This window comes from Lemur catta, chromosome 9 (assembly GCF_020740605.2).
Source record: "Lemur catta isolate mLemCat1 chromosome 9, mLemCat1.pri, whole genome shotgun sequence".
Classification (NCBI taxonomy): Eukaryota; Metazoa; Chordata; class Mammalia; order Primates; family Lemuridae; genus Lemur; species Lemur catta.
In genome coordinates, this window is record NC_059136.1 from 20069264 (window position 1) to 20083096 (window position 13833).

A 13833-nucleotide genomic window follows, 5' to 3' on the forward strand; every position below is an offset into this window, starting at 1 on the left:
TATTACTTTGCTACATCACTTATTCCTTAAATTTTTAGTTGATTTAAAAGGTTTATTTAAATTTCCACAGTAGATTTTATCTAATTTTGTTAGAACAATCCAAGGTCATTTTTTTCATGTTATGTCTATGAGCATCCCATTATGCAGATACTAAACAAAATGTTTACTGTACATTTACTTTTCTCCATTGGTAAAGCACTAGATTAGCCTGCACAAAATAAGCCTGGCTGTGGAAAATACTTATCTGTTGGAAGGGTTATTGTCTGGATCGATGATGAGCATAAGTGTCCGAGGACAGTGAGCGACACACTGCAGATGTCAATCTGAGGTCAGATGAGTGTCCCTCTAGTAGGACAAGGAAGGCTTTCAGAGCCTGACTTATTTGGTAACCCCTCAGTGACAGCATGATAACACTGGGAACATGTCTGTTTTTTCACTTTGTTCTTGACATATTTCCTTGACATGAGGAAATTAAAACGATTGTATTAAGAAAGGGTCAACAACTGTGATGTGTACTGGAAATCTCATTGGTGTGTTAATGCCAATACTGAGGGAATACTATGCCTGTATTAAATAATGACAATAGAACCTGTCATTAAGAAAGCAATTTCAGTGCTTTGTTATTTTTACTGTTGAGTATTTTCTAAGATTTTGTCTTTGCTTTTTTGTTTTTCCTGTCATGTTTTGCCAAGATAGAAAGGCTGTAGTGTGGTCCTCCACTTCAGAGAATGGGGTGAGTAGCTAAGCTAGCAACTTTTGAAATTCATATATTACACGTTCTTTGCCAGGTCTTTAAGTCTCTGGGTTCATATTTTCAGAGGCTTATTTGATCATATTTTCATGGTATATCTTTTTCCGCATTGAGACCCTCATCCAAATTACCTACATTATTGATTCTTATCATTGGTATTTTTTCTTTTCACTCTTTTCTGCTTTTATGGAAAAATGGAAAATTTAAGAGAGTTTTGGCAATTTGCTACTGGATCAAAAAATCATTATAATGAAATCATCACAAAATATTATCAGATTTTCTTCATCTGTTTGATTAGTGGGGTTTTAGAATTGAGACTCCATGGTTCATAAGATCTTTGTGGTCATACTACATTTTAGTTTTTCTTCTAATTTAATTGTTGAGGATTGACTTGTGTTAGTTTTCTTCTCATTTTTGCAACATGGGAATTTGTATATGAAATTTTGTTTTAAAATTTAATAGCAATCTTTTTAAATTTTGTTTTGTCTGTTTATGGCATGTGTGAGACAGTAACAAGTGGTTTCTGGAATGGTTTCTGGGTGGTTTCTGAAATGGTTTCTGGTATGGTTTCTGGGTAGTTTCTTGAATGCATGTAACATTTCCATATTGGTCTGTGTGTTGATTACTTGCTGTATTTGGATGATGCAAATTAATTGAGCTATACAATTTTAGTGTGTGTATTTTTATATGTATATTATACTTCAATAGAAAGTTTAAAATATCCCATCAAACTAGTCCAAATATTGGTTAATATATTTCTTAAGAATATTGCCAAGTAGATTGTGTATTACTTGGTGCTTAACAATTGATGCCCTCATAATAGGTCAAGTGTGTTCTCTCTTTAATATAGACATTTTAACATATCATATCATGAAGTAGTTACTGACATATTTTTGTTTTAACATATTTACATAGTTTCAATGCTTTCATGCTTTACAATTTAAGCATATGCTTAAAGTATTTAACTTATACTTTTTTCTGTGTTATAAAAGCAAGCTAAACAATTCCAAGTCTTAAATGTTGCAGACTTGTCCCCATGTATTCATGTACTTTGGCACTGGATTAATTCTTTATACTTTTGCTGCAAAATCACTTAAACTGGCACATCTCTTCTTTAGCAGAGAGGGAATTAATGTCATGATGCCCTCATGCTCTTTCATTCCATGTGCTATATAATTGAATATAAAAGCAAATATAGTTGTTAACATTTAGTGTGATTATTTCCACACCACACATAATGATGTTGCTCACAGATCTTAAGAGAATAGAGTCCCAGATGTGTTGTACAGTAGAGAAATTTTGGGTAATATTGATGAAGTTTGGTGAGGTATAAAGCCAAAATTCAGCACAATGAACTGCTTGCTTAAGGATTTCCTTGGAGATTACTTAGTCAGTATACAACTGATATATCCAAGTCCTTTTTACCTTTTGAGTCTTTGACACACTAAAGCTAAAATATGTTTTAGCTTTTAATCCTGCTTTCCTAATTTTTCCTTCTTTTGCTTAAAATAAAAAAACTTCCAGGCATAAATTACCACCATCATTTCATTTTAAAGAAGTTTAACACTATAGAAGAGTAGAAAATTATTTAAGACAGATGTATTTTTGACATTTCTCTGCTTTCCAGAAGTAAAATATTTACTCATTTGCCCTATTACAGAAACTAAATTTTCTATGCTAATGCAAGTGTCTATCAATTTATCTATCCTTATATCTATGATTTATCTATCATAACAAGTTCATTGTATCATAAGGAGACATTGATTTGATATATGACATTATGATAGTATTATATGTTTACCAACTCCTGAGGTTCTATAGATCGTAAGGTCTCCATGTCAAAAACTGTAGCGGTGCCCACATCCTCAGTGGCTGTGAAGGACACCACATTTTCTTTAGCCATTTACTGTTTTCAGAATAATGGTGTTAACTCTTTTTCTATTGCAAGATATCATGTATTTATAATCATTATATATTAGTCTTTATGCACTCATGCTTCTGTTTCTATAGAAATCATTTCTAGAATGGATAATGCTTGCAAGTTAGGTCCATGCAATTTTCTTTAATGAGATATAGTCAAATCACCACACGAATATTCAGGTTACCATCATTTCACTACTCTATCAGAATGTTGAGGTGAAGTTATTTATGTCTTATAGATGTGTAAAAAGATAGGGAATAATATTAAAATAATATTATTTAGGATATCTTTTTAAGTGGTATATACTTATGGTTAACATTATTAAAATAGATTGTGTTTAATACAATGAAAATTGGCAGTCCTTTTTACAAACATAAGCCATAACAGTAGAATTTATCACTGACAGTCATACCAGGATAGTCTTTTATTTCCAATCACTTAAATACTCCTAATTGCAAATCTTAAATACTAAGATTCAGATTTTCTGAAAGAGCCATTGTCTGGATAAATTATACAGCTTTCAATTTTTACTTATAATAGTAATTTGTATTCATAAATTTATAAATCAGTAATTCATAGGTTAATAATTTAATTTGTGATAGTCGATGCAAGGATAACAATGAAAGGACAAAACCAACTATACCGATAAATACATATTAACACGAAGAAATTAATCAGGATAGCTTTCATAGTATAAATTTGGAAAAATTGTCAGGATAGTTCTCTGAAATATTCTTTTACCAATTTCAACATTATACTAGGAATTTTTAAAATTCTGGCATTATGTGTGTTTCTTTCCAGATAGTTTGAACAGATTCATATTTGGTATATTTTTTGAATCATATCTTTGTCCTTAGTGCTGACAATGTATGCTTGAGAATGAACAAATAAGAAAATAAATATAAAGCCCTAAGTGAAGGTCCCAGGTTGAAATAATCAATCATGCATACCGAATACAAAGGATTTTAATCTAACATTAATGTTTACTTAGCTTTATAGAAGTATGCTGAATGGATATAAAAAATGGACATTATTGTCATCTCATTAAAAGGTCCAATAGGTATTGAAATACACACTTTTGTTTTGCACCAACCACCCTATAAACTTTTTATGGCTTATGTAGGGTGTGTGTGTGTGTGTGTGTGTGTGTGTGTGTGTGTGTGTGTGTGTGTTTGAGAGATCTTGACACAGACGATCAAGAATATCAAGTTGCCAGTACCCTCTGTATATGGTTGGAGTCACATTGTAAACATGGCTCCTTCAATTCTGGAGTGAGCTTACTGATCATACATTCCCAGTAAACATAGCAGGCTCAAGTCCCTTTGCACACACTATTTCATGATTATCTTATGTCAGCAGTTTCTAAGTATACAGTTGGTGTGAAGACAAATCATTTTTTCTTGGACAGCCTGTGTGTAGAGTAAATTCATCATTTATTTATTTAGTTACTAAAATATTATCATCAGATTGAGACACTGTGGCAAAGTGCACATAATGGAATAGAGAATGAAGTGTAAGTTTGTGTTAATGATACTTTGGGTTTGGATAAGCACACCTAAGGGAAAATTGGAAAAACATGTATGGCAGGAAAGCCTTTGATGTGATTCATTTATCCAAAGGACTTAGCTAATTTTTTGGTGGAATAGAAATATGGGTGGTCATCCTTAAATAGAAAAATTAAAAGTTTTTTTAAAAACTAATGAAAAAAGAAAATTGAAGAAGGAAGTAAAGTATGAGTGCTGATGGAGTCAAAATATAGGGTTGTATTTAGTAATGCAATCAATAGATGGGCACTGGGTAGTAATATTATTTTTCTAATGTGGGCAAAAATTGCTTAAAATTAGTGAAGAGAGACAAAATTGTGGAAAGCAGGTTTATATTGGTTGTTGTTTTGGTGTTGATCCATTTTTGCTCCAATAATCTAAGTTATAAATATTGAAAATTGCTTCTTGCATTATTTGTTACATTCTAATTTTTGTATGTGTCAACATTACCATCTCCCAAACTGTGCTATCCCCTTAAGAAGTGGTTCTGTTGGAGTTTATGAGATTGCCATATTGCGAGCTTCAAGAAAGTAAAGGTGAAGTATATACTGTATTCTTAATGCAAATAAGAACTCTATAGGAAAGTAACCCAGTTATAGAAGTGTTAATTTGTCAGGAGCTGCCTTCCCAAGATCAATGATAAGCATAATTATCAGAGGATTCTCAAAGGTTATTTTCAGATATCAGTCAGTCTAGCCAAATGTCCTTTAATAGGAAGAGAGGACTTTCAGAATTGGTTCAATGTGATGACCTCCTCAGTTATCTCACAATGCGCCTATCTACATACCCTTCTTTTCTCTCACAAAATTGCATCATTATAATAGCTTCATTAAGCAGACTTCACCCTTAAGTTTTCATATTTAAGATAGGTTCTGGTGTTTCATTTACTTTGGACTATTTTTGTTGATTATGTATGGTACTTGAGTAAAAATAATGAATACAAAATCATCTGTAATAAACTAAAAAGTGATCAGGTGACTATAGAGTGGATTATTAGTGTCAGTAATATTGGAAAAGTTGTAAGGGAATATAAGACACTTGGATGTTACATAATGACAATGGGACCAAATGACCAAATTGTGGTGTTTCATTATAATTAATATTTATGTATTCTCTCAATTTATTTGTGTGCTTTTTCTCTGCCTTTTTTGGCAGATAAAAAACTATGACAAGTAACAGTATGTCAGGGAATAAAAATAAGCAGATCCCTGTGCCTTTAGAATTCTTCATGTGATGGGACAGGCATAAAATGAGCCTCAATAAATCTAAAGCATTAATTTTATATAAACCATGTTAATTTAAATTCACAATGAGATTGAATTATAAATAAAAGCAGCTTGAAAATCTCCCAAATATTTGGAAATTGAAACTAGCATTCCTAGACTAGTTATAGGTCAAAAAAGATATAAAATGAAAATTGAAAGGTATTTTTAACTGAATAAAGGTAAAAATATAACATCTAAAAATTTGTGGAATAGTGATAAAGTAGTATTCAGGGGGAAGTTTATAGCACTGAAATGCCTATATTAGGAAAGAAGAAAGGTTTTAAATTAATAACTTCCTATTTACCTTCAGTAGCTTAAAAAAGAGCAAATTAACACAGAGTAAAAGAAATAAAGGCAACAATAAAAATAAGAGTAAAAATCAATGAAACATAAAACAAAAATATGCATAAAGAGAAAACTGTGTAAAATTGAAAATTAGTTGAGAAGATGAATAATGCCAATAAACTTCCAGTGAGAGTGATTAAGAAGAAAAAAAAGCAAGACACAAATACCAACATCTGGAAATGTGAGAATTGACATCATTACAGATCTATGAATTAGAATCATAATAAGGAAAATTTATGAAAAATCTATGCCAACATTTTTCAGTAACTTAAATGAAGTGAAAAAATTCCTGAATGACACAAACCATAAAAATTCAATGAAGAAGAAGTAGATAACATGAATAGCCCTATATTAAATAAATTGACTTTGTAGTTAAAACAGAGAAAACTCCAGGTACATATAGGTTTCACATGAAATAAAAAAACAATACCCATAATCTCTAGCCATATAAACATAAAACCTCACACAAAGACCTATTATCTCAGATTCTATTACCTGATACATCATGTTTGATTTCAACAAAAAATTAGCAGGTATGCTAAAAGGCAGGAAAAATTAGTTTAAAGAGACAAATCAATCCTCAGGACTAGATTCAGATATGGTAGAGATTTAAAAATTATACCTGGAATTTAAAATAACTATGATTAGTATAACAAAGATTCTAACAGAAGAAGTGGCAACATGCAAAACAGATGGGTAATGAAGGCAGAGAGATAGAAACTCTAAGAATCAAAAGGAAATGCTAGAAATAAAAAACTGTAACAGAAATAAATAATGCCTATGATGATGGGTCCTTCAGGAGACTGGACAAAGCCAAAGAAAGAATCAGTGGATTTGAAAATATGTCAATAAAACATCCCTAAGTCAAATGCAATAGGAAAATAGAATTTAAAAAATCTCCAGAAACTGAAGATAATTATGAAAGATGTAATGTGCATAATGAGAATACCTGGAAGAGTATAAGAAGAGAAACTGAATATGTGAAGTAATAATGGGAAAAATTTTTCCAAAATTAACGATAGATGCCAAACCACACATACAAGAAGCTCAGAGAACACCAAAGAGGATAAGTAGCAAAAAGTCTACAAGTAAATATATAATATGCAAACTGCCAAAACCAAAGGTAAAGAGAAAATATTGAAAGAAGCTAGAGGGGGTAAAAATACATGTAGGGGAAGAAAGATAAAAACAATACCTTGGACCATACAAGTAAGAAAAGAATGAAGTGAAATATTTAAAGTGTTGGAAGAAAATATCCATCAATCTACAGTTCTGTATCCAGGGAGATTATCCTTCAAAGGTGAAGAGGAATATCTCAGGGTAGGTATCTCCAAAACCCTGTCCCTCAACAGAAACAATGAAAAAAAATGAACAAAAATGGTCAGAATCAATTTTCTCAGAATTCCATAAAATAGACAAATGTTTACAGCAGTGAAGTAAATGTTGAATTGGAAAAAAGACCATTTTAAAAGATTAAGAAGCTTTGTAGTGTTTTTATGTGTCCTTGCCCCACACCATTCCCTACCCTGGCAGTAGTCTTGAAGATGGCAGCCTACATTCCCAGTGTGAGACTCTGGTCCATTCCCTAGTTCCAAAGGGGAGCATAACAGACTTTACTTTCATTATTACTCATTATTATGTCCTTTTTTTCTGATTGCTTTGGGTTTATTTTGCTCTTCTTTCTAGTTTATGAGATAAGAATTAAGATTATGATTTGAGGCTGGGCGCGGTGGCTCACGCCTGTAATCCTAGCACTCTGGGAGGCCGAGGCGGGTGGATCGCTCGAGGTCAGGAGTTCAAGACCAGCCTGAGCAACAGCGAGACCCCGTCTCTACTAAAAATAGAAAGAAATTATACGGACAGCTAAAAATATATATAGAAAAATTAGCCGGGCATGGTGGCGCATGCCTGTAGTCCCAGCTACTCGGGAGGCTGAGGCAGTAGGATCGCTTTAGCCCAGGAGTTTGAGGTTGCTGTGAGCTAGGCTGACGCCACGGCACTCACTCTAGCCCGGGCAACAGAGGGAGACTCTGTCTCAAAAAAAAAAAGATTATGATTTGAGACATTTCCTCTTTTCTAATGTAAAATAGCAGTGCTGAGATGGAAATTTATAGCATTAAAATTAAAATGGCTTGAGGACTATTTGCATATCTTCTTTAAAGAAATATCTGTTCAAGTTCTTTGCACATTTTAAAAATTAAATTGTCTTTTCTGTTGTTAAATTATGAGTCCTTTTATGCACTAAATCCTTATCAGAGATATGATTTGCAAGCATTTTCTTCCATTTTATAGGTAGCCTTTTCACTGTTGTGATAGTGTCCATTGTGCACAATTTTTTAATTTAGATAAGTCCAATTTATCTGTCTTGTCTTTTGTTGTTTCTGCTTTTGCCAAATCCAGGATTATGAAGATTTATTCATTTTCTTCTGAGAGTTTTGTAGTTTTAGTTCATACATGTAGGTTGTTGAGTCCATTTAAGCAAATTTTTCATATATGCTGTTAGGTAGGGGTCCAACTTCAATTTTTGCATGTGCATATATAGTTGTTGTGGCACCATTTGTTGTGGAAATGAATGATCTGGGCCCCTCATTAAAATCAACTGGCCATAGATGTTATTTCAGACTCAAAATCCTGTTGAGTCTGATTAGAAAAACAGTACATCAATTTTTTATAGAAGTATCACACAATTTTGATTATTGTAGCTTTATAGTGAGTTTTGAAACCAGGAAGTGTGTATCCTCCAAGGGTGTTTTTCATATTCTAGATTGTTTGGGCTATTTGGGGTCTTTATAATTCCATATGAATTTCAAGAATGGCTATTTCTAAAAAAAATGTAGTTGAGATTTTCATAGGAATTATATTGAACCTATAGATCACTTTGGGTAGTATTGCCATCTTAACCATATTAAGTCTTCCAATCCATGAATATGGAATGTCTTATCATTTATTTAGATTGTCTTTATTTTCTTTTAGCAATATTTAGTAATATTTAGTACATAAGTGTTGTGCCTCCTTGGCTAAATTTATCCCTGGACATTTTATCCTTTGTAATATTGTTTAAATGAACTCATTTTATTCACTTCACTTTCAGATTGTTTATTGCAAGTGTATAGAAATACAACTGATTATTGTATGTTGATCTAGTTATCTGCAACTTTGCTGAGTTCATTTATTAGGTCTAATAGGCTTTTTTATTCTTTAGTTTTCTATATGTCATGCTCTGTGAATAGAGAATTTTATTTCTTGCTTTCCCCTTTGGGTACCTTTATTTTTTTTTCTTGCCTAATTGCTGTGGCTAGTATAATGCATAATAGAAATGGTGAAAGCAGCCATTCTTGTTTCTGATCTTAAGGGAATAACTTTCAGTCTTTCATCATTAAGCATAATGTTAGCTGTGGGATTTTCTTAGATGTCATTTTTTTTTTTTTTTTTTTTTGAGACAGAGTCTCGCTTTGTTGCCTGGGCTAGAGTGAGTGCCCTGGCATCAGCCTAGCTCACTGCAACCTCAAACTCCTGGGCTTAAGTGATCCTACTGCCTCAGCCTCCCCAGTAGCTGGGACTACAGCCATGCGCCACCATGCCCAGCTAATTTTTTCTATATATATTTTTTAGTTGGCCAGATAATATCTTTGTACTTTTTTTTTTAGTAGAGACGGGGTCTCGCTCTTGCTGAGGCTGGTCTTGAACTCCTGACCTCGAGCAATCCACCCACCTCGGCCTCCCACAGTGCTAGGATTTTAGGCGTGAGCCACTGCGCCCAGCCTTAGATGTCATTTAATATGTTCAGGAACTTCCCTTCGATTCCTAGTTTGTTGAGTGTTTTTATCATGAAATAGTGCTTGATTTTGTGGTATTATGTTTGGCTTCAGTTGAGATTATCATGTGCTTGTTTTTCCTTTCATTCAATTAATATGATGTACTATGTGATTTTTGTATGTTGATCCACTTTTGCACTCCTGGGATAAATCCTATTTGTGTACACATGTCTCTTAGGCTCTGTTAATTTTTTTCACTCTTTTCTTTTTCTGCTACTGAGACTGGATAATCTCAATTGACCTATCTTTAAGTTTATTAATTTTTTTTCTATCTGCTGTTTAAATCTGCTTGTGAACCTCTATAGTGAATTTTCCATTTCATTTATTGAAGTTTTCAGCTCCACAATTTCTGTTTGGTTCCTTCTTATAATCTCTCTCTCTCTTTATAGATATTGTCTATTTGGAAAGACGTTCTCCTAGTTTTCTTTAATTTTTTGTCTGCTTTCTTTTAGCTCTTTGAGCATATTTAGGAAAGTTGATTTAAAGTATTTGTCTACTAATTACATTGCCTGGGCTTTCTCATAGACATTTTCTATCTGTTTTTTTCTGTGAACAAACTATATCTTTTTTTTTTTTTGAAAAGTAGACAGTTTGAGTATTATAACGTGGCCATTCTGGAAATCAGATTTTCCTCCCTACTTAGTTTTTGTTGCTGCTTGTTGTGTGTTTGCCTGTTAGTGACTTTTCCAAACTGTTTTGGGAAGTCTGTGTTCTTGGCCATGTGGGTCCATTGAATTCTGTATTCTGTTAACTTCATGATCAGCTAGTGTTTTGAAAGTTTCCTTAAATGTCTAGAGCCAAAACATATACACACACACAAAAAAAAAATAAAATAAAAATAAAAATAAATAAAAGAAGAAAACCAGAAAAAGGAAAGAAGACAAAAGAGGGAAAAAGGCCATTTACAGTTCTCTCTTAACTTTCACTTTCTGCTTGCGTAGTGACTGACAGCCAGCTGAAGGTGAAAGCTTAGCATCTTCTCAGACTTTTTCTGAGCTTGCATCCTGGGGAATGTTTTCACAATTTCCCAGTACATGCAAAAGTTTTAAAAGCCCTTATCCTCCCATGTATCTTCCTTTCCCAATATTTTCAGTGTGTCTATTTTCCATCTCAACTGGTGATCCTTGCCCCAGGCTGCTGTGGCAACAATGTTTACCACACAGCCAGCATTTAGCAACTAATGAAGCATTGTTTTATGTTCTTAATTATTCTGTCTAATCATTTCACCATATTTTTGATATTATTAAATTTTATTACGTATTAAACATTTATACCAACCTAAAAAAAAAAAAAAAAAAAAAAAAACCTTTTACCTCTAAATTCTTTCACCACAAGCCACCTGGGAAGCTGCCCCAGTTCTGGGGCTGCTCTGAGCCTGACAGAACAAAGACAAACCCTTGTACTAGACTGTTAGGTAGCCACGAGACAAGTCAAAACTCATAACCATAGTTCTTTGAGAATAAGGTCTGTATTTCTTTCTCTGGCCCAAGAAACCAGCGCGAGGAGTGTGAGTTTGTTATTCTCCTGGCTACTTGTATTAGTTTGCTAGGGCTTCCATTAAAAAAAAGTGACAGACTTGGGGGGGTTTAAACAACAGAAATTTATTCTTCTACTAGTTCTTAAGGCTATAAGTCCAAGATCAAGTCCAAGATTTGCATGTTTTGTTTATCCTGAAACCTCTCTCCTTGCCTTGCAGATAACTCTTTTCTTGCTGTGTCTTCACATGGCCTTTTCTCTGTGTGTATATCCTTGGTGTTTCTTTAGTGTGTCCAAATTTCCTGTTCTTAAAAGGACACAAATAAATTTAGATTAGAGACCACCCATATGACATTTAACTTTAACTACCTCTTCAAAGGTACCAGACTAGTATATTTCTTATAACTGATGAATCTATATTCATACAATATTATTAACCTAAAGTGCATGGTTTTCATTAGGGTTCGCCCTTAGTGTTATACATTCTATGGGTTTTGAAATCTCTAATGATATGTATCCATCATTGTAGTATCATGTTGAATAGTTTCACAACCATAGAAAGTCCTCTGTGCTCTGTGTTGGGTTTTAAGAGCTCTTTGATTATTTTATGGAAGTCCTTTATCAGATATATCTTTTGCAAGTATTTTTTCTTATACTCTGTGGCTGTCTTCTTATTCTCTTGCTACTGCCTTTCACAGAGCAGAGTTTTAAATTTTAACAAAATCCAGCTTATCAATTATTTATCTCATGTGACTCTGGTGTTGTATCTAAAAAGTTGATATAAAAGGTGATATCATCACCTTACCCAAGGTAATCTAGGTTTTCTCTAGGAATTTTATAGTTTTGCATTTTATGTTTATGTCTGTGATCCATTTTAAGTTACTTTTTGTGAAGGTGTAAAATCTGTGCCTAGATTCATTTATTTTGTATGTGAATGTCCAGTTATTCCAGTACCATTTGATTAAAAGACTATTTTTGCTCCGTTGTATTGAATTTGCTCCTTTGTCAAGGATCAGTTGACTATATTTATTTGGTCTATTTTGGGGCTCCTTATTCTGTTCCAATGATTTGTCTTTTCTTTCACTTTTATGACAGTGTGTTGATTACTATAGCTTTATTGGTAAGTCTTGAAGACAGGTAGTGTCAGTCCTCCGACTTTGTCTTTTTTTTTTTTTTTCAGTTAATACTTTTTTAAATATGTGCAATAAACCTTTCATGCTTTCCTGTCATGGAAGGTTCACTGTTTGTACATACACTCACTACATTTATCAAATTCATTTCAATTTTATGACATTTGTCTTGAAAATTGTTGAAGATATCTATTCCCCTTTTCTGTTTGCAAGAATGCCCAAAGCAAGTAACTCTCTTTGTAGCAAAGAAAATCTGTTATGACCCAAATGAAGAATAAAACCTGTGCTGAGTCAGTGTTATTAGTTGATTCATCCAAAGCAATTGAAAAATATATATATTTTTCGACTTTGTCTTAATTCAATATTGTGTTGGCTATTCTGGATCTTTTAACTCTTTATATGAGCTTTAGAATCAGGTTATTGATATCCACAAAATAACTTGCTGGGCTTTTATTGGGATTGCATTGAACTATAGGTCAAGTTGGGAAGAACTGACATCTTAAAATTATTGAGTCTTCCTATCCATGAGCATGGAATAGCTCTCAATTTATTTAGTTTGTTCATATCTCTCATCAGGGTTTTGTAGTTTTCTTCATGTACATCTTGTACATATTATGTTGGATTTATGCTTACATATTGTATTGTGCAGTAATAATAATGGTAATGTGTTTTTAAAAATCACATTCCACTTGCTCATTGTTGGTATATATAAAAATGATTTATTCTTGTACATTAACCTTGTATTCTGCAACTTTGGTTTACTTGCTTATTAGTTAAAGGAGTTTTTTGTTTGTTTGTTTGTTTGTTTGTGTCAATTCTTTAAGATTTTCTGCATAGACAACCATGTCATCTGTAAACAAAGACAGTTTTATTTCTTCCTTCACAATCAGTATACCTTTTCTTTCTTTTTAATGTCTTATTGCATCAGCTAGGACTTCTATTACAATGTGAAAAAGGAGTAGTAACGGGACATTCTTGTCTTATGGTAAAAGTTCTCATTTATCACAATTAAGTATGATGTTACTGTAGGTTTTTTACAGATGTTTTATATCAAGTTGGGGTAGGTCCCCTTTATTCCTACTTTACTGAGAGTTTTTATCATGAATGAGTGTTAGATTCTCAGATGCTTTTCATGTATCTTTTGATAGAAGCATTTGATTTTTCTTTAAAACTGTTGATGTGATGGATTACATTGACTTTCAAATGTTGAGCCAGACTTGCATACCTGGGTTAGATCCCTCTTGATTATGGAGCATAATTCTTTTTACACATTGATGCAATTTGCTAATATATTGTTAAAGATTTTTGCATCTATATTTATAGAGATATTAGCCTAAAGTTTTTTTCTTGTAATGTCTTTATCTGTTTTTTGTATTAGAACAATTCTTGCCAAATAGAATGTGTTAGAAAATATCTCTTGCTTCTATCTTCTTACAGATATTGTAGAGAATTGGTACAATTTCTTCCCTAAATGTTTGGTAAAATTCACCAGTGAACCCATCTGGGCCTGATACTTTCTGTTTTGAAAGATTATTAGTTACTGTTTCAATTTTTTTTAATAGAGGTTTACTCAGATTTCTATTCCA

General features: G+C 32.7%; 2 non-coding genes across 2 annotated transcripts; both read left to right on the forward strand.

The window, feature by feature from the left end:
• Positions 1-265: 265 nt before the first annotated feature.
• LOC123645508 lies at positions 266-332 on the forward strand. Its single transcript, XR_006737620.1, has one exon. It is a non-coding gene; the product is annotated as a small nucleolar RNA SNORD109A (small nucleolar RNA).
• A 4514-nt stretch (positions 333-4846) lies between these two features.
• Positions 4847-4910, forward strand: LOC123645563. Its single transcript, XR_006737678.1, has one exon. It is a non-coding gene; the product is annotated as a small nucleolar RNA SNORD109A (small nucleolar RNA).
• The last annotated feature ends 8923 nt before the right edge of the window (positions 4911-13833 follow it).